The 24346-nt window shown below is 44.5% G+C and overlaps 14 non-coding genes and 2 pseudogenes across 14 annotated transcripts; all 16 read right to left on the bottom strand.

Moving 5' to 3' along the window:
• Window positions 1–326: 326 nt before the first annotated feature.
• On the bottom strand, window positions 327–517 carry LOC141242023 (U2 spliceosomal RNA). Its single transcript, XR_012306673.1, has one exon. It is a non-coding gene; the product is annotated as a U2 spliceosomal RNA (small nuclear RNA).
• Window positions 518–1632: 1115 nt separating this feature from the next.
• On the bottom strand, window positions 1633–1823 carry LOC141242022 (U2 spliceosomal RNA). The gene has a single exon (XR_012306672.1). It is a non-coding gene; the product is annotated as a U2 spliceosomal RNA (small nuclear RNA).
• A 1115-nt stretch (window positions 1824–2938) lies between these two features.
• On the bottom strand, window positions 2939–3129 carry LOC141242021 (U2 spliceosomal RNA). Its single transcript, XR_012306671.1, has one exon. It is a non-coding gene; the product is annotated as a U2 spliceosomal RNA (small nuclear RNA).
• Window positions 3130–4244: 1115 nt separating this feature from the next.
• LOC141242174 (U2 spliceosomal RNA) lies at window positions 4245–4435 on the bottom strand. Its single transcript, XR_012306820.1, has one exon. It is a non-coding gene; the product is annotated as a U2 spliceosomal RNA (small nuclear RNA).
• Window positions 4436–5550: 1115 nt separating this feature from the next.
• On the bottom strand, window positions 5551–5741 carry LOC141242019 (U2 spliceosomal RNA). Its single transcript, XR_012306669.1, has one exon. It is a non-coding gene; the product is annotated as a U2 spliceosomal RNA (small nuclear RNA).
• A 1115-nt stretch (window positions 5742–6856) lies between these two features.
• On the bottom strand, window positions 6857–7047 carry LOC141242018 (U2 spliceosomal RNA). Its single transcript, XR_012306668.1, has one exon. It is a non-coding gene; the product is annotated as a U2 spliceosomal RNA (small nuclear RNA).
• Window positions 7048–8162: 1115 nt separating this feature from the next.
• On the bottom strand, window positions 8163–8344 carry LOC141242204 (U2 spliceosomal RNA). The gene has a single exon (XR_012306848.1). It is a non-coding gene; the product is annotated as a U2 spliceosomal RNA (small nuclear RNA).
• Window positions 8345–8868: 524 nt separating this feature from the next.
• On the bottom strand, window positions 8869–8984 carry LOC141242245 (U2 spliceosomal RNA; annotated as a pseudogene).
• A 1115-nt stretch (window positions 8985–10099) lies between these two features.
• On the bottom strand, window positions 10100–10281 carry LOC141242201 (U2 spliceosomal RNA). Its single transcript, XR_012306845.1, has one exon. It is a non-coding gene; the product is annotated as a U2 spliceosomal RNA (small nuclear RNA).
• Window positions 10282–10805: 524 nt separating this feature from the next.
• LOC141242244 (U2 spliceosomal RNA) lies at window positions 10806–10921 on the bottom strand (annotated as a pseudogene).
• A 1115-nt stretch (window positions 10922–12036) lies between these two features.
• On the bottom strand, window positions 12037–12227 carry LOC141242017 (U2 spliceosomal RNA). The gene has a single exon (XR_012306667.1). It is a non-coding gene; the product is annotated as a U2 spliceosomal RNA (small nuclear RNA).
• A 1115-nt stretch (window positions 12228–13342) lies between these two features.
• Window positions 13343–13533, bottom strand: LOC141242016 (U2 spliceosomal RNA). Its single transcript, XR_012306666.1, has one exon. It is a non-coding gene; the product is annotated as a U2 spliceosomal RNA (small nuclear RNA).
• Window positions 13534–14648: 1115 nt separating this feature from the next.
• Window positions 14649–14839, bottom strand: LOC141242015 (U2 spliceosomal RNA). Its single transcript, XR_012306665.1, has one exon. It is a non-coding gene; the product is annotated as a U2 spliceosomal RNA (small nuclear RNA).
• A 1115-nt stretch (window positions 14840–15954) lies between these two features.
• LOC141242217 (U2 spliceosomal RNA) lies at window positions 15955–16136 on the bottom strand. Its single transcript, XR_012306859.1, has one exon. It is a non-coding gene; the product is annotated as a U2 spliceosomal RNA (small nuclear RNA).
• Window positions 16137–22129: 5993 nt separating this feature from the next.
• Window positions 22130–22320, bottom strand: LOC141242014 (U2 spliceosomal RNA). The gene has a single exon (XR_012306664.1). It is a non-coding gene; the product is annotated as a U2 spliceosomal RNA (small nuclear RNA).
• Window positions 22321–23435: 1115 nt separating this feature from the next.
• LOC141242013 (U2 spliceosomal RNA) lies at window positions 23436–23626 on the bottom strand. The gene has a single exon (XR_012306663.1). It is a non-coding gene; the product is annotated as a U2 spliceosomal RNA (small nuclear RNA).
• Between the last annotated feature and the right edge of the window lie 720 nt (window positions 23627–24346).

Genomic DNA, 24346 nt, shown 5'->3' with positions numbered 1-24346 from the left:
TATATTGTGCAGCTTATCTCACCACCTGTAGTTATTTAGGTGAAAGCTCCAAAATGCTTGCCTAATATGTCTGTTTATCCAAAAGGAAGTAAAAAGGGAGAGCTAGAAAGATAGCATTGCATCACATTACATGGCAATGCAATGCACAGTTGCTGAAGTTGAACCAAAATGAGCTTGTAATCTGGCTTCTGCAACTTTGAACATGAAAAATCCAATGAGGAGAAGAAAAGCAAAGCCAAAGAGTCCATCCCCAAATCCGACAAACAAGCAAAATGAACAAAAAACATTGAATTCAATTCTTTCTGATTTTAGAAACTGCATTAAAGAAGGGGTGCACCGGTCCTGGAGATACTGCAATACCAGGTCAATGCGTGGAGTGGACAGAGCAAGCTCTTTTTCCATCTCCCTGTTCTAAAAATCCATTTAATATATGGTCCCCAGATAGGGGACGTATCAGATATTAAACTGATAAGAACAGATACTACACTTGATCTTAGCCAAAAGGCCGAGAAGCGATAACCAGAATTGGTTTCAAACTACGGAGCCACCCAAGGATCCTGAAAAGTCCATTTGTGGAGATGAGCTCCTGGACTCCCGTTAAGAAGACATGTTGTCAACCTCTAGATCCCTTACATGCCTGCACTTTTCGGCTTGCTGCTGCTGCAATCCACGCGTTTTAGATCTGCATAACTCCACCTCTTTAAACACAGCACCTTCACCCCCTGCTGTTCCCACCCGCCTCAACACCGTTGGAAGGGAGGAGAACCAATTAAGGCGGGGGGTGGGGTGGAACGAGCAGCTGTCTACCCTTAGCAGGAGGGCTCCTGATTACATACCTCTCCTGCTGCTGCTGCTGCTGGCTGTCCAGCAGCAGACTGAAGGTGGCTGCTGCTGTGCACAGGTATATAAAGGCTCAGAGCCTATTATGACACGCGCAGCCAGCGTTCCATTGCCACATTCCATCTACTGCAGGCAGGATACCTGGCTGGCTGAATGTCGCTGAGAAGCTCACAGAGACCGCCATAAGCAACAGTTTAACAGAATGCCACATACTAATCAACCAAACTTTTTGGGTTGGGTTCTCTTTTATAGTCTGCAGGCATTAAATGAAAGAAGTCAGTGTTCCAGCAGAAGGAGACAACGTTTCAGAAAAGGCATTGTAGCAAACCAAAAAAGAAATTTTAAGCGCAGCAGAGTAACCAGCGCACATACCTGTTAGCTCAGGTGAGTTTAAAAGGCTGCTGTTGATAACAAGGGCATTTGCTAAATAGATGGTGTGTGTGCAACAATATACTGAAAGGTCAATTATATTGTGCAGCTTATCTCACCACCTGTAGTTATTTAGGTGAAAGCTCCAAAATGCTTGCCTAATATGTCTGTTTATCCAAAAGGAAGTAAAAAGGGAGAGCTAGAAAGATAGCATTGCATCACATTACATGGCAATGCAATGCACAGTTGCTGAAGTTGAACCAAAATGAGCTTGTAATCTGGCTTCTGCAACTTTGAACATGAAAAATCCAATGAGGAGAAGAAAAGCAAAGCCAAAGAGTCCATCCCCAAATCCGACAAACAAGCAAAATGAACAAAAAACATTGAATTCAATTCTTTCTGATTTTAGAAACTGCATTAAAGAAGGGGTGCACCGGTCCTGGAGATACTGCAATACCAGGTCAATGCGTGGAGTGGACAGAGCAAGCTCTTTTTCCATCTCCCTGTTCTAAAAATCCATTTAATATATGGTCCCCAGATAGGGGACGTATCAGATATTAAACTGATAAGAACAGATACTACACTTGATCTTAGCCAAAAGGCCGAGAAGCGATAACCAGAATTGGTTTCAAACTACGGAGCCACCCAAGGATCCTGAAAAGTCCATTTGTGGAGATGAGCTCCTGGACTCCCGTTAAGAAGACATGTTGTCAACCTCTAGATCCCTTACATGCCTGCACTTTTCGGCTTGCTGCTGCTGCAATCCACGCGTTTTAGATCTGCATAACTCCACCTCTTTAAACACAGCACCTTCACCCCCTGCTGTTCCCACCCGCCTCAACACCGTTGGAAGGGAGGAGAACCAATTAAGGCGGGGGGTGGGGTGGAACGAGCAGCTGTCTACCCTTAGCAGGAGGGCTCCTGATTACATACCTCTCCTGCTGCTGCTGCTGCTGGCTGTCCAGCAGCAGACTGAAGGTGGCTGCTGCTGTGCACAGGTATATAAAGGCTCAGAGCCTATTATGACACGCGCAGCCAGCGTTCCATTGCCACATTCCATCTACTGCAGGCAGGATACCTGGCTGGCTGAATGTCGCTGAGAAGCTCACAGAGACCGCCATAAGCAACAGTTTAACAGAATGCCACAGACTAATCAACCAAACTTTTTGGGTTGGGTTCTCTTTTATAGTCTGCAGGCATTAAATGAAAGAAGTCAGTGTTCCAGCAGAAGGAGACAACGTTTCAGAAAAGGCATTGTAGCAAACCAAAAAAGAAATTTTAAGCGCAGCAGAGTAACCAGCGCACATACCTGTTAGCTCAGGTGAGTTTAAAAGGCTGCTGTTGATAACAAGGGCATTTGCTAAATAGATGGTGTGTGTGCAACAATATACTGAAAGGTCAATTATATTGTGCAGCTTATCTCACCACCTGTAGTTATTTAGGTGAAAGCTCCAAAATGCTTGCCTAATATGTCTGTTTATCCAAAAGGAAGTAAAAAGGGAGAGCTAGAAAGATAGCATTGCATCACATTACATGGCAATGCAATGCACAGTTGCTGAAGTTGAACCAAAATGAGCTTGTAATCTGGCTTCTGCAACTTTGAACATGAAAAATCCAATGAGGAGAAGAAAAGCAAAGCCAAAGAGTCCATCCCCAAATCCGACAAACAAGCAAAATGAACAAAAAACATTGAATTCAATTCTTTCTGATTTTAGAAACTGCATTAAAGAAGGGGTGCACCGGTCCTGGAGATACTGCAATACCAGGTCAATGCGTGGAGTGGACAGAGCAAGCTCTTTTTCCATCTCCCTGTTCTAAAAATCCATTTAATATATGGTCCCCAGATAGGGGACGTATCAGATATTAAACTGATAAGAACAGATACTACACTTGATCTTAGCCAAAAGGCCGAGAAGCGATAACCAGAATTGGTTTCAAACTACGGAGCCACCCAAGGATCCTGAAAAGTCCATTTGTGGAGATGAGCTCCTGGACTCCCGTTAAGAAGACATGTTGTCAACCTCTAGATCCCTTACATGCCTGCACTTTTCGGCTTGCTGCTGCTGCAATCCACGCGTTTTAGATCTGCATAACTCCACCTCTTTAAACACAGCACCTTCACCCCCTGCTGTTCCCACCCGCCTCAACACCGTTGGAAGGGAGGAGAACCAATTAAGGCGGGGGGTGGGGTGGAACGAGCAGCTGTCTACCCTTAGCAGGAGGGCTCCTGATTACATACCTCTCCTGCTGCTGCTGCTGCTGGCTGTCCAGCAGCAGACTGAAGGTGGCTGCTGCTGTGCACAGGTATATAAAGGCTCAGAGCCTATTATGACACGCGCAGCCAGCGTTCCATTGCCACATTCCATCTACTGCAGGCAGGATACCTGGCTGGCTGAATGTCGCTGAGAAGCTCACAGAGACCGCCATAAGCAACAGTTTAACAGAATGCCACAGACTAATCAACCAAACTTTTTGGGTTGGGTTCTCTTTTATAGTCTGCAGGCATTAAATGAAAGAAGTCAGTGTTCCAGCAGAAGGAGACAACGTTTCAGAAAAGGCATTGTAGCAAACCAAAAAAGAAATTTTAAGCGCAGCAGAGTAACCAGCGCACATACCTGTTAGCTCAGGTGAGTTTAAAAGGCTGCTGTTGATAACAAGGGCATTTGCTAAATAGATGGTGTGTGTGCAACAATATACTGAAAGGTCAATTATATTGTGCAGCTTATCTCACCACCTGTAGTTATTTAGGTGAAAGCTCCAAAATGCTTGCCTAATATGTCTGTTTATCCAAAAGGAAGTAAAAAGGGAGAGCTAGAAAGATAGCATTGCATCACATTACATGGCAATGCAATGCACAGTTGCTGAAGTTGAACCAAAATGAGCTTGTAATCTGGCTTCTGCAACTTTGAACATGAAAAATCCAATGAGGAGAAGAAAAGCAAAGCCAAAGAGTCCATCCCCAAATCCGACAAACAAGCAAAATGAACAAAAAACATTGAATTCAATTCTTTCTGATTTTAGAAACTGCATTAAAGAAGGGGTGCACCGGTCCTGGAGATACTGCAATACCAGGTCAATGCGTGGAGTGGACAGAGCAAGCTCTTTTTCCATCTCCCTGTTCTAAAAATCCATTTAATATATGGTCCTCAGATAGGGGACGTATCAGATATTAAACTGATAAGAACAGATACTACACTTGATCTTAGCCAAAAGGCCGAGAAGCGATAACCAGAATTGGTTTCAAACTACGGAGCCACCCAAGGATCCTGAAAAGTCCATTTGTGGAGATGAGCTCCTGGACTCCCGTTAAGAAGACATGTTGTCAACCTCTAGATCCCTTACATGCCTGCACTTTTCGGCTTGCTGCTGCTGCAATCCACGCGTTTTAGATCTGCATAACTCCACCTCTTTAAACACAGCACCTTCACCCCCTGCTGTTCCCACCCTCCTCAACACCGTTGGAAGGGAGGAGAACCAATTAAGGCGGGGGGTGGGGTGGAACGAGCAGCTGTCTACCCTTAGCAGGAGGGCTCCTGATTACATACCTCTCCTGCTGCTGCTGCTGCTGGCTGTTCAGCAGCAGACTGAAGGTGGCTGCTGCTGTGCACAGGTATATAAAGGCTCAGAGCCTATTATGACACGCGCAGCCAGCGTTCCATTGCCACATTCCATCTACTGCAGGCAGGATACCTGGCTGGCTGAATGTCGCTGAGAAGCTCACAGAGACCGCCATAAGCAACAGTTTAACAGAATGCCACAGACTAATCAACCAAACTTTTTGGGTTGGGTTCTCTTTTATAGTCTGCAGGCATTAAATGAAAGAAGTCAGTGTTCCAGCAGAAGGAGACAACGTTTCAGAAAAGGCATTGTAGCAAACCAAAAAAGAAATTTTAAGCGCAGCAGAGTAACCAGCGCACATACCTGTTAGCTCAGGTGAGTTTAAAAGGCTGCTGTTGATAACAAGGGCATTTGCTAAATAGATGGTGTGTGTGCAACAATATACTGAAAGGTCAATTATATTGTGCAGCTTATCTCACCACCTGTAGTTATTTAGGTGAAAGCTCCAAAATGCTTGCCTAATATGTCTGTTTATCCAAAAGGAAGTAAAAAGGGAGAGCTAGAAAGATAGCATTGCATCACATTACATGGCAATGCAATGCACAGTTGCTGAAGTTGAACCAAAATGAGCTTGTAATCTGGCTTCTGCAACTTTGAACATGAAAAATCCAATGAGGAGAAGAAAAGCAAAGCCAAAGAGTCCATCCCCAAATCCGACAAACAAGCAAAATGAACAAAAAACATTGAATTCAATTCTTTCTGATTTTAGAAACTGCATTAAAGAAGGGGTGCACCGGTCCTGGAGATACTGCAATACCAGGTCAATGCGTGGAGTGGACAGAGCAAGCTCTTTTTCCATCTCCCTGTTCTAAAAATCCATTTAATATATGGTCCCCAGATAGGGGACGTATCAGATATTAAACTGATAAGAACAGATACTACACTTGATCTTAGCCAAAAGGCCGAGAAGCGATAACCAGAATTGGTTTCAAACTACGGAGCCACCCAAGGATCCTGAAAAGTCCATTTGTGGAGATGAGCTCCTGGACTCCCGTTAAGAAGACATGTTGTCAACCTCTAGATCCCTTACATGCCTGCACTTTTCGGCTTGCTGCTGCTGCAATCCACGCGTTTTAGATCTGCATAACTCTACCTCTTTAAACACAGCACCTTCACCCCCTGCTGTTCCCACCCGCCTCAACACCGTTGGAAGGGAGGAGAACCAATTAAGGCGGGGGGTGGGGTGGAACGAGCAGCTGTCTACCCTTAGCAGGAGGGCTCCTGATTACATACCTCTCCTGCTGCTGCTGCTGCTGGCTGTCCAGCAGCAGACTGAAGGTGGCTGCTGCTGTGCACAGGTATATAAAGGCTCAGAGCCTATTATGACACGCGCAGCCAGCGTTCCATTGCCACATTCCATCTACTGCAGGCAGGATACCTGGCTGGCTGAATGTCGCTGAGAAGCTCACAGAGACCGCCATAAGCAACAGTTTAACAGAATGCCACAGACTAATCAACCAAACTTTTTGGGTTGGGTTCTCTTTTATAGTCTGCAGGCATTAAATGAAAGAAGTCAGTGTTCCAGCAGAAGGAGACAACGTTTCAGAAAAGGCATTGTAGCAAACCAATAAAGAAATTTTAAGCGCAGCAGAGTAACCAGCGCACATACCTGTTAGCTCAGGTGAGTTTAAAAGGCTGCTGTTGATAACAAGGGCATTTGCTAAATAGATGGTGTGTGTGCAACAATATACTGAAAGGTCAATTATATTGTGCAGCTTATCTCACCACCTGTAGTTATTTAGGTGAAAGCTCCAAAATGCTTGCCTAATATGTCTGTTTATCCAAAAGGAAGTAAAAAGGGAGAGCTAGAAAGATAGCATTGCATCACATTACATGGCAATGCAATGCACAGTTGCTGAAGTTGAACCAAAATGAGCTTGTAATCTGGCTTCTGCAACTTTGAACATGAAAAATCCAATGAGGAGAAGAAAAGCAAAGCCAAAGAGTCCATCCCCAAATCCGACAAACAAGCAAAATGAACAAAAAACATTGAATTCAATTCTTTCTGATTTTAGAAACTGCATTAAAGAAGGGGTGCACCGGTCCTGGAGATACTGCAATACCAGGTCAATGCGTGGAGTGGACAGAGCAAGCTCTTTTTCCATCTCCCTGTTCTAAAAATCCATTTAATATATGGTCCCCAGATAGGGGACGTATCAGATATTAAACTGATAAGAACAGATACTACACTTGATCTTAGCCAAAAGGCCGAGAAGCGATAACCAGAATTGGTTTCAAACTACGGAGCCACCCAAGGATCCTGAAAAGTCCATTTGTGGAGATGAGCTCCTGGACTCCCGTTAAGAAGACATGTTGTCAACCTCTAGATCCCTTACATGCCTGCACTTTTCGGCTTGCTGCTGCTGCAATCCACGCGTTTTAGATCTGCATAACTCCACCTCTTTAAACACAGCACCTTCACCCCCTGCTGTTCCCACCCGCCTCAACACCGTTGGAAGGGAGGAGAACCAATTAAGGCGGGGGGTGGGGTGGAACGAGCAGCTGTCTACCCTTAGCAGGAGGGCTCCTGATTACATACCTCTCCTGCTGCTGCTGCTGCTGGCTGTCCAGCAGCAGACTGAAGGTGGCTGCTGCTGTGCACAGGTATATAAAGGCTCAGAGCCTATTATGACACGCGCAGCCAGCGTTCCATTGCCACATTCCATCTACTGCAGGCAGGATACCTGGCTGGCTGAATGTCGCTGAGAAGCTCACAGAGACCGCCATAAGCAACAGTTTAACAGAATGCCACAGACTAATCAACCAAACTTTTTGGGTTGGGTTCTCTTTTATAGTCTGCAGGCATTAAATGAAAGAAGTCAGTGTTCCAGCAGAAGGAGACAACGTTTCAGAAAAGGCATTGTAGCAAACCAAAAAAGAAATTTTAAGCGCAGCAGAGTAACCAGCGCACATACCTGTTAGCTCAGGTGAGTTTAAAAGGCTGCTGTTGATAACAAGGGCATTTGCTAAATAGATGGTGTGTGTGCAACAATATACTGAAAGGTCAATTATATTGTGCAGCTTATCTCACTACCTGTAGTTATTTAGGTGAAAGCTCCAAAATGCTTGCCTAATATGTCTGTTTATCCAAAAGGAAGTAAAAAGGGAGAGCTAGAAAGATAGCATTGCATCACATTACATGGCAATGCAATGCACAGTTGCTGAAGTTGAACCAAAATGAGCTTGTAATCTGGCTTCTGCAACTTTGAACATGAAAAATCCAATGAGGAGAAGAAAAGCAAAGCCAAAGAGTCCATCCCCAAATCCAACAAACAAGCAAAATGAACAAAAAACATTGAATTCAATTCTTTCTGATTTTAGAAACTGCATTAAAGAAGGGGTGCACCGGTCCTGGAGATACTGCAATACCAGGTCAATGCGTGGAGTGGACAGAGCAAGCTCTTTTTCCATCTCCCTGTTCTAAAAATCCATTTAATATATGGTCCCCAGATAGGGGACGTATCAGATATTAAACTGATAAGAACAGATTTTTTTATTGAAGCTGCATCCAAGGCACTGAAAAATGTGACCGAAGTCACACCAAAACAGCGCACGAGGTGAGGATTCATGTGGACCCTTCCCGGAGGAGAGGGTTCCCAATAAACCATCCCCATCCCTCCGAGCCAGAAGGCCACAGCGAGGGTCAGGGATCTCCGATGCTCTCCCTAGCCGAAGCCGGAGAAGAGCCGTTTTCGTGCTCCCAGCTTCCATCTAGGCTGCCACCCTAGTGGAGCTGGAGCCTGTGTTGGTTTCTCAGCCCAAAGCTGACCGGACCTCCGACCGGGTTTATAAAAATTCCCCTTCCTAGCCCGGAGGCCAGGAATAGGGGGGGTTGCTCAGAAAGTATGATTGGCAAAGGTGCGGCGTGCTACGAAGCCAAGTCTTTCTGGGGTTCCCAGTCCCAGTAAGCTTGGACTCCCACCAGGGCGCCTACTCCTGGGGCACATTGCTCCAAAGCCCTCACACTTACCCAGCCTAGTGACTTCGATCCTGGAGGGCCATGTTTTCCATCAGATAACTCTATGAGCCACCTGGCGTACTAACAAGTGCACCAAACCAGTGTGTAATATGCATCAATTTACTAGGGCAGCCCAAGGACAAAACTGCCTTTTCAAAAGATACTACACTTGATCTTAGCCAAAAGGCCGAGAAGCGATAACCAGAATTGGTTTCAAACTACGGAGCCACCCAAGGATCCTGAAAAGTCCATTTGTGGAGATGAGCTCCTGGACTCCCGTTAAGAAGACATGTTGTCAACCTCTAGATCCCTTACATGCCTGCACTTTTCGGCTTGCTGCTGCTGCAATCCACGCGTTTTAGATCTGCATAACTCCACCTCTTTAAACACAGCACCTTCACCCCCTGCTGTTCCCACCCACCTCAACACCGTTGGAAGGGAGGAGAACCAATTAAGGCGGGGGGTGGGGTGGAACGAGCAGCTGTCTACCCTTAGCAGGAGGGCTCCTGATTACATACCTCTCCTGCTGCTGCTGCTGCTGGCTGTCCAGCAGCAGACTGAAGGTGGCTGCTGCTGTGCACAGGTATATAAAGGCTCAGAGCCTATTATGACATGCGCAGCCAGCGTTCCATTGCCACATTCCATCTACTGCAGGCAGGATACCTGGCTGGCTGAATGTCGCTGAGAAGCTCACAGAGACCGCCATAAGCAACAGTTTAACAGAATGCCACAGACTAATCAACCAAACTTTTTGGGTTGGGTTCTCTTTTATAGTCTGCAGGCATTAAATGAAAGAAGTCAGTGTTCCAGCAGAAGGAGACAACGTTTCAGAAAAGGCATTGTAGCAAACCAAAAAAGAAATTTTAAGCGCAGCAGAGTAACCAGCGCACATACCTGTTAGCTCAGGTGAGTTTAAAAGGCTGCTGTTGATAACAAGGGCATTTGCTAAATAGATGGTGTGTGTGCAACAATATACTGAAAGGTCAATTATATTGTGCAGCTTATCTCACCACCTGTAGTTATTTAGGTGAAAGCTCCAAAATGCTTGCCTAATATGTCTGTTTATCCAAAAGGAAGTAAAAAGGGAGAGCTAGAAAGATAGCATTGCATCACATTACATGGCAATGCAATGCACAGTTGCTGAAGTTGAACCAAAATGAGCTTGTAATCTGCCTTCTGCAACTTTGAACATGAAAAATCCAATGAGGAGAAGAAAAGCAAAGCCAAAGAGTCCATCCCCAAATCCGACAAACAAGCAAAATGAACAAAAAACATTGAATTCAATTCTTTCTGATTTTAGAAACTGCATTAAAGAAGGGGTGCACCGGTCCTGAAGATACTGCAATACCAGGTCAATGCGTGGAGTGGACAGAGCAAGCTCTTTTTCCATCTCCCTGTTCTAAAAATCCATTTAATATATGGTCCCCAGATAGGGGACGTATCAGATATTAAACTGATAAGAACAGATTTTTTGATTGAAGCTGCATCCAAGGCACTGAAAAATGTGACCGAAGTCACACCAAAACAGCGCACGAGGTGAGGATTCATGTGGACCCTTCCCGGAGGAGAGGGTTCCCAATAAACCATCCCCATCCCTCCGAGCCAGAAGGCCACAGCGAGGGTCAGGGATCTCCGATGCTCTCCCTAGCCGAAGCCGGAGAAGAGCCGTTTTCGTGCTCCCAGCTTCCATCTAGGCTGCCACCCTAGTGGAGCTGGAGCCTGTGTTGGTTTCTCAGCCCAAAGCTGACCGGACCTCCGACCGGGTTTATAAAAATTCCCCTTCCTAGCCCGGAGGCCAGGAATAGGGGGGGTTGCTCAGAAAGTATGATTGGCAAAGGTGCGGCGTGCTACGAAGCCAAGTCTTTCTGGGGTTCCCAGTCCCAGTAAGCTTGGACTCCCACCAGGGCGCCTACTCCTGGGGCACATTGCTCCAAAGCCCTCACACTTACCCAGCCTAGTGACTTCGATCCTGGAGGGCCATGTTTTCCATCAGATAACTCTATGAGCCACCTGGCGTACTAACAAGTGCACCAAACCAGTGTGTAATATGCATCAATTTACTAGGGCAGCCCAAGGACAAAACTGCCTTTTCAAAAGATACTACACTTGATCTTAGCCAAAAGGCCGAGAAGCGATAACCAGAATTGGTTTCAAACTACGGAGCCACCCAAGGATCCTGAAAAGTCCATTTGTGGAGATGAGCTCCTGGACTCCCGTTAAGAAGACATGTTGTCAACCTCTAGATCCCTTACATGCCTGCACTTTTCGGCTTGCTGCTGCTGCAATCCACGCGTTTTAGATCTGCATAACTCCACCTCTTTAAACACAGCACCTTCACCCCCTGCTGTTCCCACCCGCCTCAACACCGTTGGAAGGGAGGAGAACCAATTAAGGCGGGGGGTGGGGTGGAACGAGCAGCTGTCTACCCTTAGCAGGAGGGCTCCTGATTACATACCTCTCCTGCTGCTGCTGCTGCTGGCTGTCCAGCAGCAGACTGAAGGTGGCTGCTGCTGTGCACAGGTATATAAAGGCTCAGAGCCTATTATGACACGCGCAGCCAGCGTTCCATTGCCACATTCCATCTACTGCAGGCAGGATACCTGGCTGGCTGAATGTCGCTGAGAAGCTCACAGAGACCGCCATAAGCAACAGTTTAACAGAATGCCACAGACTAATCAACCAAACTTTTTGGGTTGGGTTCTCTTTTATAGTCTGCAGGCATTAAATGAAAGAAGTCAGTGTTCCAGCAGAAGGAGACAACGTTTCAGAAAAGGCATTGTAGCAAACCAAAAAAGAAATTTTAAGCGCAGCAGAGTAACCAGCGCACATACCTGTTAGCTCAGGTGAGTTTAAAAGGCTGCTGTTGATAACAAGGGCATTTGCTAAATAGATGGTGTGTGTGCAACAATATACTGAAAGGTCAATTATATTGTGCAGCTTATCTCACCACCTGTAGTTATTTAGGTGAAAGCTCCAAAATGCTTGCCTAATATGTCTGTTTATCCAAAAGGAAGTAAAAAGGGAGAGCTAGAAAGATAGCATTGCATCACATTACATGGCAATGCAATGCACAGTTGCTGAAGTTGAACCAAAATGAGCTTGTAATCTGGCTTCTGCAACTTTGAACATGAAAAATCCAATGAGGAGAAGAAAAGCAAAGCCAAAGAGTCCATCCCCAAATCCGACAAACAAGCAAAATGAACAAAAAACATTGAATTCAATTCTTTCTGATTTTAGAAACTGCATTAAAGAAGGGGTGCACCGGTCCTGGAGATACTGCAATACCAGGTCAATGCGTGGAGTGGACAGAGCAAGCTCTTTTTCCATCTCCCTGTTCTAAAAATCCATTTAATATATGGTCCCCAGATAGGGGACGTATCAGATATTAAACTGATAAGAACAGATACTACACTTGATCTTAGCCAAAAGGCCGAGAAGCGATAACCAGAATTGGTTTCAAACTACGGAGCCACCCAAGGATCCTGAAAAGTCCATTTGTGGAGATGAGCTCCTGGACTCCCGTTAAGAAGACATGTTGTAAACCTCTAGATCCCTTACATGCCTGCACTTTTCGGCTTGCTGCTGCTGCAATCCACGCGTTTTAGATCTGCATAACTCCACCTCTTTAAACACAGCACCTTCACCCCCTGCTGTTCCCACCCGCCTCAACACCGTTGGAAGGGAGGAGAACCAATTAAGGCGGGGGGTGGGGTGGAACGAGCAGCTGTCTACCCTTAGCAGGAGGGCTCCTGATTACATACCTCTCCTGCTGCTGCTGCTGCTGGCTGTCCAGCAGCAGACTGAAGGTGGCTGCTGCTGTGCACAGGTATATAAAGGCTCAGAGCCTATTATGACACGCGCAGCCAGCGTTCCATTGCCACATTCCATCTACTGCAGGCAGGATACCTGGCTGGCTGAATGTCGCTGAGAAGCTCACAGAGACCGCCATAAGCAACAGTTTAACAGAATGCCACAGACTAATCAACCAAACTTTTTGGGTTGGGTTCTCTTTTATAGTCTGCAGGCATTAAATGAAAGAAGTCAGTGTTCCAGCAGAAGGAGACAACGTTTCAGAAAAGGCATTGTAGCAAACCAAAAAAGAAATTTTAAGCGCAGCAGAGTAACCAGCGCACATACCTGTTAGCTCAGGTGAGTTTAAAAGGCTGCTGTTGATAACAAGGGCATTTGCTAAATAGATGGTGTGTGTGCAACAATATACTGAAAGGTCAATTATATTGTGCAGCTTATCTCACCACCTGTAGTTATTTAGGTGAAAGCTCCAAAATGCTTGCCTAATATGTCTGTTTATCCAAAAGGAAGTAAAAAGGGAGAGCTAGAAAGATAGCATTGCATCACATTACATGGCAATGCAATGCACAGTTGCTGAAGTTGAACCAAAATGAGCTTGTAATCTGGCTTCTGCAACTTTGAACATGAAAAATCCAATGAGGAGAAGAAAAGCAAAGCCAAAGAGTCCATCCCCAAATCCGACAAACAAGCAAAATGAACAAAAAACATTGAATTCAATTCTTTCTGATTTTAGAAACTGCATTAAAGAAGGGGTGCACCGGTCCTGGAGATACTGCAATACCAGGTCAATGCGTGGAGTGGACAGAGCAAGCTCTTTTTCCATCTCCCTGTTCTAAAAATCCATTTAATATATGGTCCCCAGATAGGGGACGTATCAGATATTAAACTGATAAGAACAGATACTACACTTGATCTTAGCCAAAAGGCCGAGAAGCGATAACCAGAATTGGTTTCAAACTACGGAGCCACCCAAGGATCCTGAAAAGTCCATTTGTGGAGATGAGCTCCTGGACTCCCGTTAAGAAGACATGTTGTCAACCTCTAGATCCCTTACATGCCTGCACTTTTCGGCTTGCTGCTGCTGCAATCCACGCGTTTTAGATCTGCATAACTCCACCTCTTTAAACACAGCACCTTCACCCCCTGCTGTTCCCACCCGCCTCAACACCGTTGGAAGGGAGGAGAACCAATTAAGGCGGGGGGTGGGGTGGAACGAGCAGCTGTCTACCCTTAGCAGGAGGGCTCCTGATTACATACCTCTCCTGCTGCTGCTGCTGCTGGCTGTCCAGCAGCAGACTGAAGGTGGCTGCTGCTGTGCACAGGTATATAAAGGCTCAGAGCCTATTATGACACGCGCAGCCAGCGTTCCATTGCCACATTCCATCTACTGCAGGCAGGATACCTGGCTGGCTGAATGTCGCTGAGAAGCTCACAGAGACCGCCATAAGCAACAGTTTAACAGAATGCCACAGACTAATCAACCAAACTTTTTGGGTTGGGTTCTCTTTTATAGTCTGCAGGCATTAAATGAAAGAAGTCAGTGTTCCAGCAGAAGGAGACAACGTTTCAGAAAAGGCATTGTAGCAAACCAAAAAAGAAATTTTAAGCGCAGCAGAGTAACCAGCGCACATACCTGTTAGCTCAGGTGAGTTTAAAAGGCTGCTGTTGATAACAAGGGCATTTGCTAAATAGATGGTGTGTGTGCAACAATATACTGAAAGGTCAATTATATTGTGCAGCTTATCTCACCACCTGTAGTTATTTAGGTGAAAGCTCCAAAATGCTTGCCTAATATGTCTGTTTATCCAAAAGGAAGTAAAAAGGGAGAGCTAGAAAGATAGCATTGCATCACATTACATGGCAATGCAATGCACAGTTGCTGAAGTTGAACCAAAATGAGCTTGTAATCTGGCTTCTGCAACTTTGAACATGAAAAATCCAATGAGGAGAAGAAAAGCAAAGCCAAAGAGTCCATCCCCAAATCCGACAAACAAGCAAAATGAACAAAAAACATTGAATTCAATTCTTTCTGATTTTAGAAACTGCATTAAAGAAGGGGTGCACCGGTCCTGGAGATACTGCAATACCAGGTCAATGCGTGGAGTGGACAGAGCAAGCTCTTTTTCCATCTCCCTGTTCTAAAAATCCATTTAATATATGGTCCCCAGATAGGGGACGTATCAGATATTAAACTGATAAGAACAGATACTACACTTGATCTTAGCCAAAAGGCCGAGAAGCGATAACCAGAATTGGTTTCAAACTACGGAGCCACCCAAGGATCCTGAAAAGTCCATTTGTGGAGATGAGCTCCTGGACTCCCGTTAAGAAGACATGTTGTCAACCTCTAGATCCCTTACATGCCTGCACTTTTCGGCTTGCTGCTGCTGCAATCCACGCGTTTTAGATCTGCATAACTCCACCTCTTTAAACACAGCACCTTCACCCCCTGCTGTTCCCACCCGCCTCAACACCGTTGGAAGGGAGGAGAACCAATTAAGGCGGGGGGTGGGGTGGAACGAGCAGCTGTCTACCCTTAGCAGGAGGGCTCCTGATTACATACCTCTCCTGCTGCTGCTGCTGCTGGCTGTCCAGCAGCAGACTGAAGGTGGCTGCTGCTGTGCACAGGTATATAAAGGCTCAGAGCCTATTATGACACGCGCAGCCAGCGTTCCATTGCCACATTCCATCTACTGCAGGCAGGATACCTGGCTGGCTGAATGTCGCTGAGAAGCTCACAGAGACCGCCATAAGCAACAGTTTAACAGAATGCCACATACTAATCAACCAAACTTTTTGGGTTGGGTTCTCTTTTATAGTCTGCAGGCATTAAATGAAAGAAGTCAGTGTTCCAGCAGAAGGAGACAACGTTTCAGAAAAGGCATTGTAGCAAACCAAAAAAGAAATTTTAAGTGCAGCAGAGTAACCAGCGCACATACCTGTTAGCTCAGGTGAGTTTAAAAGGCTGCTGTTGATAACAAGGGCATTTGCTAAATAGATGGTGTGTGTGCAACAATATACTGAAAGGTCAATTATATTGTGCAGCTTATCTCACCACCTGTAGTTATTTAGGTGAAAGCTCCAAAATGCTTGCCTAATATGTCTGTTTATCCAAAAGGAAGTAAAAAGGGAGAGCTAGAAAGATAGCATTGCATCACATTACATGGCAATGCAATGCACAGTTGCTGAAGTTGAACCAAAATGAGCTTGTAATCTGGCTTCTGCAACTTTGAACATGAAAAATCCAATGAGGAGAAGAAAAGCAAAGCCAAAGAGTCCATCCCCAAATCCGACAAACAAGCAAAATGAACAAAAAACATTGAATTCAATTCTTTCTGATTTTAGAAACTGCATTAAAGAAGGGGTGCACCGGTCCTGGAGATACTGCAATACCAGGTCAATGCGTGGAGTGGACAGAGCAAGCTCTTTTTCCATCTCCCTGTTCTAAAAATCCATTTAATATATGGTCCCCAGATAGGGGACGTATCAGATATTAAACTGATAAGAACAGATTTTTTTCTTTTTCATTTTGTTCTTATATTTCAGTTGTTATTTCTCTTCTAATATTTCTCTTGCCTTATAATCTGTTCATGCTACAAGGTTCCACAGATGAAAGTTCCATAGACTCTTGGCTCTTTTTTTCCCAATTCTCTTCAGATCTAACAGGTAACAAATATATATTTCACTTAGTGCTAATTTTATGCATTCACTTTCACTTATAAAATCTCTTTTAAAAAGCAATATGTTTCGGACTTTCCATAGCGCATTCTTTATTCCATTTATCATTATCCAAATGACTCTTTCTTTTTCTTTTGATTGACATGTAAAATTTCCATATAAAACTACTTCGTGATTTAAAAACTTAAGACCAGTAACAAACTTTAAGAGACTTCCAACTTCTTTCCAGACATTTTGGGCATAAAAACAGTTCCAAAAGGTGTGTAAAACTGTTTCCTCTCTAACACAGCCTGTTCTAGGGCATCTTGCAGTATTGCACAATCCCCTTCTGTGTTGAAAAAATCTAACAGGAACACATTCTTGCACTATTGCCCATGCCAAGTCTTTATATTCATTTGTTAGATAAGGTGCATAAGTCATTCTCCAAATTCTTCCACTTTTAGTGTATGTAAAGTTTGCCACTGCTGTCATCGTTTCTTTTCTCTTTGTCTCTAGAGCCAGTCTTCTTGAATTTGACAGCATCTCCACATCTACTTCAGGTAAGTTATAAAGTCTAATTGTTTTTTCTAGTAAGACATATTGTTTTGGCGGTGTAATTAGGACAGGAGAATTTGGGGGCAATGTTATCCACTTTCTTTTCCTAAAGATATCTCCAGCTGCATATCTTAAGTAGAAAGACCAATGAGTTCTTAGATTGGTCATTTTGAAGCAAAAACTAAAGAACTTTAGGTACAAAAATTTTTTGATATTTGGGATATTCTTTCCACCATATTTATGCTGCTTGTACATTGTCTCTCTTCGAACCTTCTCCATTTTTGATCCCCACAGAAAAAGAAAAATTTGTCTCTGGAGAAACTTTACTGTGTTCTCATTCGGGGGGTACACCATACTTAAAAACAACATTATCGGCAACAACAAAGACTTAATGATCAAGTTTTTACCTTCCATTGATAATTTTCTGAGTTTCCATAAACTTATCTTCTTTTGCATTTTCTCCTTCACCAACTGCCAACTTTCTTCTCCATCATTCTTTTTTGTAAACACAACACCTAAAATTTTGATCTTATCACTTCTTATTTTAAGTTGAGGAATCTGCGCATCTGACCAATCACCGAATCCAAGACATTCGCTCTTCTCCAAGTTCAGTTTGAAGGCAGATGCTAAACAGAAAAAATCAGTAGTTCTTACTGCTCTTCTCAGCGATTGTTCTGAGTCGCACAGGATCGTGATGTCATCCATGTACCCCAGTGACTTAGTACTTAGTCCATTTCCACCTGGCATGGGTACACCTTTCACCATCTTATCTTTCCTCAACATTGCCAGTAGAGGCTCGATTGCGCAGATAAAGAGCAGAGGCGAAAGTGGGCATCCTTGTTTGACGCCCGACTTTAGAACAACTTCTGAAGATAAAAAACCATTAATTAAAATCCTGCTAAAACTTCCATCATATAAAAGTGCAATGTGCTTAATAAAAACATCCGGGAATTTCATTTTCTTTAACACAGAATACAGGTACTTATGAGAGACTCTGTCGTACGCTTTCTGGAAATCAAGGGACAGAAGAGCTAGCTTTTGCTTCCTCTCTTGCTGATACCAAATTGCGTCCCGTATAATATTCAAGTTTTCTGCAATTGTACGACCAGGCACACCACATACCTGATCAGGATGCACGACCTTCTCTATCACCTTCTTCATTCTGTTCACCATGATTTTTGCCATAATTTTATAATCTACGTTGAGTAACGTGATTGGTCTCCAGTTCTCTAGATTAGTCTTATCTCCTTTTTTAAAAAGCAGGGTGACCACACCACTTCTCCAAGATTCAGGCAATTTGTCACATAAAAAGACAGCTTTAAAAATCTCAAACAGGTCATCTTTTAAAATCTCCCAAAAAGTAAGATAAAATTCAATTTGTAGTCCGTCAGTACCCGGTGTTTTTCCTCTAGAAAAGCTTTTGATTGCACTTAGCAGTTCTTCTTCACAGATATCTTCAATCAACAACTCTTGATCTTGCTTTTCAAGGTGATTCTGCAATGAATTAAGAGCATCAGGTAAAAAATCAGCGTCAATTTTCTTTTCGCCAAAAAGATTTTGATAAAAAGTTTGCGCTTTGTCCAACAGTCCATCTTTAGTTGTTTCACCATCAAGTTCTTTAATTAATTCTTTGCGTTCTAAAGATTTTTTGAAAAAGAACCTGGAACATGTTTCATTTTTTTCCATATGTTCTACCTTGGCGTTGAAAATTATTTCTTTGCCTTTCTGTTCAATTGCTTTTTTAATGTCTTCTTTGACTTGTAAAATAACATCCTCCATATCTATCCCTGCATTTCTGAGTTTGTAACCTGTTTGCAGTTTTGTATTCAGGTCTTTAAACCATTTCTGATTCTGTCTGGCCTTCCTTTTGCCAGCTAAGAGAAAAAAATGTCTAATTTGAGACTTCACATACTCCCACCATTCTAGAATTCTTTTGTAATAATGTTTTTTCCCCTGTAGTTTTTTATAAAATTTCAAAAATTCCTCTTTTATACTTTCATCTTCCAGCAGCAGAGTGTTCAACTTCCAGACACCTCGCCCTTTCTCTAGACTGGGCAATTCCAAGTGAGTAATTAACGTTTTGTGGTCAGAAAAGATGTTACCTGTTAGATCCACTTTATTCACTTTAAAACTCTGTGATGTCAGAACAAAGTCAATTCTTGATTTTAGAAGATTGTTCTCCCAAGTGTATCCTGGTTCAGAGGTATTCTTTACTCTCCAGACATCATTCAGGCAAGTATCGTCGATTAGATTTTTTAACTGCATCTCAGTTTTGTCTTTCCTTCTAGTACCTGATGTCCTATTTTCATCAGACCGGATACAATTGAAGTCACCGCCAACCACAGTTGGTGTAGGACCAGGTATAAAGAGTTTGATGATATCTAATAAACTGGATCTTTCCTCTTTAATCGGAGATGCATAAACATTAATCAGCTTGAACTCGGATCCACAGTAACTCACATTAACAACTAGTGCACGTCCAGGTTCAACTTCAGTGAACGAGGTAACCTTAAAGTCTTTGTTTTTAAACAGGACGCCAACACCAGTAGCACGCGATCCATTTTCACCGGACCAGATGGAAGGTCCGTTCGCCCAATCTTCCCTTAGTTTGTTATAGTTAGGGTCATGGTCAATGCCGCATTCTTGAAGTAAAAAAATATCAGCATCTAAAGTCATCAGGTAAGAAAATAAAGCAGCTCTCTTGACAGAGCCCTTTAAACTCCTCACATTTAGTGAGGCAATTTTGAGTGTAGCCATAAATCATTTAAACAGAGCTTGAGTCCGTATCTGACATGAATCCGACCGGGGTAGAGGGACCCGCAGAAACGTCCGTGTCTGAGAATTCCTCGATGTTCACCGGATCAGATGGGTTTACAGGTTTAGGAACTGAGATGATCGGTTTAGGTGAGTAATTAGGGAGGACTATTTTCAAACGCCCAGCAGGTCTTTTGCTGGCGCTCTCTCCCTTAAACAAACTCGACTTCTCCTTTTTCCTTTTCCTCAAAACCTCCACGTCAATGTTAATCTCCTCCTCCTCCTCCTCACCACCAGCCTCCTTAGAAGACTCCTCTCCCATCTCCACTTCAGACTCAGCTGGATTCTCCTCCACCACATGACCATCTGGACTCTCCGACCAATCCTTGAGAACAATGCTATCCCCAGGCGGGTCCCCAGCAGTGTCCTTGGGCGGATCCCCAGAAGGGTTCCCGGGAGGGTCCTTGGATTTGTCTGTTTGTTCTTCAGGACTGGACCGCTTCGGAGGGGCTCCCCCCCGAGCTGCATCTGCATAGCTGAAGGTCTTTTTTCTCAACGGACAATCCCGAAAAGAGTGCCCAGGGATACGGCAGATATTACAGATCATCTGATTTGGGCAGTTCAGAGTGACATGTCCTTTTTGATAGCACTTCTTGCAAAGAGCGTTCTCCTCCTTGCAGCTCTCAAAGGAATGCCCAAAGTCCATACATTTTCTGCAGAAGATAGGCATCCCTGGATAGAAGAGTCTTCCTCTCTCTCTGCCAATCAGGAAGCTCTGAGGCGGATGAATGAGTCCACCAATTCCCAAACCTTCTCTCAGCTTCACGATGAACTTGTATTTTCCGGTCCACAACCTCTCAGAGTTCATGATTTTGTGTGAAAAGTGGACCTCAGAGCAATAGTTATGCAGAAACGCAGCCACATCCTTTTCAGAGACATGCGGATTGCTCATATGAACCCCCACAGACTTCTCTTCTGCCAGGCAGAGGGTCACAAAACACAGTCCTTTAAGATCTTCCTCCTGAAGTCTCAGCTTGATCTGATGGTAAAAATTCTGAGATGCCACTTCAGAGGTCAGGGTAAGCACAAAGCGTCCAGGAGCATCTTGAAGTGCCAGAATGTTCTCCCTTTTCACCTGCAGGATCTCAAGCAGGACCTTCCTCACGAAGAAAGACAGGGAGAACTTGTCACGGGCTCGCTCTTCAACTTCAATCTTGAAAGAGTTCTTGATCTTCAAGTCGCCAGCTCCAGCAGAACGGAGAGTAGCCGATGTCGCCATCGCCATATTCAGATAAGTCGATCGCCTTCTTGGTTCTCTTCAGCACGCACACCCCCTATAGCAGCAGGAGGCTTAAGACAGTAGAACTGCCGATGCCTCAAGGCCGAGGATGCGATAGGCTTTGGAGTCTTCCAGCAACAACACTTGGTCGTAGCCAAAAGGCCGAGAAGCGATAACCAGAATTGGTTTCAAACTACGGAGCCACCCAAGGATCCTAAAAAGTCCATTTGTGGAGATGAGCTCCTGGACTCCCGTTAAGAAGACATGTTGTCAACCTCTAGATCCCTTACATGCCTGCACTTTTCGGCTTGCTGCTGCTGCAATCCACGCGTTTTAGATCTGCATAACTCCACCTCTTTAAACACAGCACCTTCACCCCCTGCTGTTCCCACCCGCCTCAACACCGTTGGAAGGGAGGAGAACCAATTAAGGCGGGGGGTGGGGTGGAACGAGCAGCTGTCTACCCTTAGCAGGAGGGCTCCTGATTACATACCTCTCCTGCTGCTGCTGCTGCTGGCTGTCCAGCAGCAGACTGAAGGTGGCTGCTGCTGTGCACAGGTATATAAAGGCTCAGAGCCTATTATGACACGCGCAGCCAGCGTTCCATTGCCACATTCCATCTACTGCAGGCAGGATACCTGGCTGGCTGAATGTCGCTGAGAAGGTCACAGAGACCGCCATAAGCAACAGTTTAACAGAATGCCACAGACTAATCAACCAAACTTTTTGGGTTGGGTTCTCTTTTATAGTCTGCAGGCATTAAATGAAAGAAGTCAGTGTTCCAGCAGAAGGAGACAACGTTTCAGAAAAGGCATTGTAGCAAACCAAAAAAGAAATTTTAAGCGCAGCAGAGTAACCAGCGCACATACCTGTTAGCTCAGGTGAGTTTAAAAGGCTGCTGTTGATAACAAGGGCATTTGCTAAATAGATGGTGTGTGTGCAACAATATACTGAAAGGTCAATTATATTGTGCAGCTTATCTCACCACCTGTAGTTATTTAGGTGAAAGCTCCAAAATGCTTGCCTAATATGTCTGTTTATCCAAAAGGAAGTAAAAAGGGAGAGCTAGAAAGATAGCATTGCATCACATTACATGGCAATGCAATGCACAGTTGCTGAAGTTGAACCAAAATGAGCTTGTAATCTGGCTTCTGCAACTTTGAACATGAAAAATCCAATGAGGAGAAGAAAAGCAAAGCCAAAGAGTCCATCCCCAAATCCGACAAACAAGCAAAATGAAGAAAAAACATTGAATTCAATTCTTTCTGATTTTAGAAACTGCATTAAAGAAGGGGTGCACCGGTCCTGGAGATACTGCAATACCAGGTCAATGCGTGGAGTGGACAGAGCAAGCTCTTTTTCCATCTCCCTGTTCTAAAAATCCATTTAATATATGGTCCCCAGATAGGGGACGTATCAGATATTAAACTGATAAGAACAGATACTACACTTGATCTTAGCCAAAAGGCCGAGAAGCGATAACCAGAATTGGTTTCAAACTACGGAGCCACCCAAGGATCCTGAAAAGTCCATTTGTGGAGATGAGCTCCTGGACTCCCGTTAAGAAGACATGTTGTCAACCTCTAGATCCCTTACATGACTGCACTTTTCGGCTTGCTGCTGCTGCAATCCACGCGTTTTAGATCTGCATAACTCCACCTCTTTAAACACAGCACCTTCACCCCCTGCTGTTCCCACCCGCCTCAACACCGTTGGAAGGGAGGAGAACCAATTAAGGCGGGGGGTGGGGTGGAACGAGCAGCTGTCTACCCTTAGCAGGAGGGCTCCTGATTACATATCTCTCCTGCTGCTGCTGCTGCTGGCTGTCCAGCAGCAGACTGAAGGTGGCTGCTGCTGTGCACAGGTATATAAAGGCTCAGAGCCTATTATGACATGCGCAGCCAGCGTTCCATTGCCACATTCCATCTACTGCAGGCAGGATACCTGGCTGGCTGAATGTCGCTGAGAAGCTCACAGAGACCGCCATAAGCAACAGTTTAACAGAATGCCACAGACTAATCAACCAAACTTTTTGGGTTGGGTTCTCTTTTATAGTCTGCAGGCATTAAATGAAAGAAGTCAGTGTTCCAGCAGAAGGAGACAACGTTTCAGAAAAGGCATTGTAGCAAACCAAAAAAGAAATTTTAAGCGCAGCAGAGTAACCAGCGCACATACCTGTTAGCTCAGGTGAGTTTAAAAGGCTGCTGTTGATAACAAGGGCATTTGCTAAATAGATGGTGTGTGTGCAACAATATACTGAAAGGTCAATTATATTGTGCAGCTTATCTCACCACCTGTAGTTATTTAGGTGAAAGCTCCAAAATGCTTGCCTAATATGTCTGTTTATCCAAAAGGAAGTAAAAAGGGAGAGCTAGAAAGATAGCATTGCATCACATTACATGGCAATGCAATGCACAGTTGCTGAAGTTGAACCAAAATGAGCTTGTAATCTGGCTTCTGCAACTTTGAACATGAAAAATCCAATGAGGAGAAGAAAAGCAAAGCCAAAGAGTCCATCCCCAAATCCGACAAACAAGCAAAATGAACAAAAAACATTGAATTCAATTCTTTCTGATTTTAGAAACTGCATTAAAGAAGGGGTGCACCGGTCCTGGAGATACTGCAATACCAGGTCAATGCGTGGAGTGGACAGAGCAAGCTCTTTTTCCATCTCCCTGTTCTAAAAATCCATTTAATATATGGTCCCCAGATAGGGGACGTATCAGATATTAAACTGATAAGAACAGATACTACACTTGATCTTAGCCAAAAGGCCGAGAAGCGATAACCAGAATTGGTTTCAAACTACGGAGCCACCCAAGGATCCTGAAAAGTCCATTTGTGGAGATGAGCTCCTGGACTCCCGTTAAGAAGACATGTTGTCAACCTCTAGATCCCTTACATGCCTGCACTTTTCGGCTTGCTGCTGCTGCAATCCACGCGTTTTAGATCTGCATAACTCCACCTCTTTAAACACAGCACCTTCACCCCCTGCTGTTCCCACCCGCCTCAACACCGTTGGAAGGGAGGAGAACCAATTAAGGCGGGGGGTGGGGTGGAACGAGCAGCTGTCTACCCTTAGCAGGAGGGCTCCTGATTACATACCTCTCCTGCTGCTGCTGCTGCTGGCTGTCCAGCAGCAGACTGAAGGTGGCTGCTGCTGTGCACAGGTATATAAAGGCTCAGAGCCTATTATGACACGCGCAGCCAGCGTTCCATTGCCACATTCCATCTACTGCAGGCAGGATACCTGGCTGGCTGAATGTCGCTGAGAAGCTCACAGAGACCGCCATAAGCAACAGTTTAACAGAATGCCACAGACTAATCAACCAAACTTTTTGGGTTGGGTTCTCTTTTACAGTCTGCAGGCATTAAATGAAAGAAGTCAGTGTTCCAGCAGAAGGAGACAACGTTTCAGAAAAGGCATTGTAGCAAACCAAAAAAGAAATTTTAAGCGCAGCAGAGTAACCAGCGCACATACCTGTTAGCTCAGGTGAGTTTAAAAG

The sequence above is a fragment of the Phyllobates terribilis genome, unplaced genomic scaffold (assembly GCF_046119375.1).
Source record: "Phyllobates terribilis strain yellow unplaced genomic scaffold, ASM4611937v1 Scaffold_1031__1_contigs__length_461108, whole genome shotgun sequence".
NCBI lineage: Eukaryota > Metazoa > Chordata > Amphibia > Anura > Dendrobatidae > Phyllobates > Phyllobates terribilis.
Note: the sequence above shows the minus strand (reverse complement) of the source record. Positions and strands in the feature narration are given on the sequence as shown.